Source organism: Plasmopara halstedii (assembly GCF_900000015.1).
Source record: "Plasmopara halstedii genome assembly, contig: Scaffold_2061, whole genome shotgun sequence".
NCBI classification, from domain to species: Eukaryota; Oomycota; class Peronosporomycetes; order Peronosporales; family Peronosporaceae; genus Plasmopara; species Plasmopara halstedii.
The window spans coordinates 1,813,880-1,814,770 of NW_020188969.1; positions in this window are offsets into that span (position 1 = coordinate 1,813,880).

Sequence of the window (891 nt, forward strand, 5' to 3'; positions counted from 1 at the left end):
GAGATTTCCTTGTTAGGGTGCTGCATTGGGAAGCGTGGCCTTCGAGCGGATCCCGCTAAGGTCAAGGCCATTGTAGACTGGTCTGTTCCAAAAATCCAGAAGAACTCGCGTAAGTGGCTTGGTCTCGCCAACTACTTGCACAAAAACAGCGTAAGCTACGCAGGAATGGCTTGGCCATTATCTAACCTTCTTAAAAAGGATGTGGAATGGTGTCGGAACACGGAACATAAGAAGGCTTTTGACAGAGTCAAAGAAAGCCTCCTGTGTGCACCAATACTGGCGCTGCCAGACCCTGATCGTCCTTTCAGCGTCGTCTCTGACGCTTCGGACTTTGCCATCGGCTGTGCACTGCTGCAAGCAGATACCGAGGGGCGAGATCGGGTGATCGCGTTCGAATCTCGTCAATTTAAAGCTGCAGAGAAGAATTACCCAGTTCATGATAAGGAGCTACTTGCGATGAAGTATGCACTTGTCAAGTTCAGGGTCCACCTGCTCGGTTCCAAGCCGTTTGTGATCTACACAGATCATGCGTCACTACGCACTGTGACTCAGTCGCCGCACCTATCGCAGAGGATGGCTCGATGGCTATCCTTCTTTGCGGAATATAGCTTCGAGGTGAAATATAAACCGGGAAAGCAAAATGCTTTGGCTGATGCGTTGTCACGCAGACCAGACGATGAGCTCGCTCATGTTACAACTGTGACGTCGTCTGTGACGGATTTGATCCGCACCGCGTGTGCAGCGTTGTTACGGGCTATTGGGAAGTTTGAAAACTCGGACAATAAATTGTCATCAAGACTGCGTGCACGATTGCACCTATATTCGTTGAACAGCGGCTTGCTATATTATAGCACCGATTTAACGGATACACCACGAATTGTGGTTCCTCAT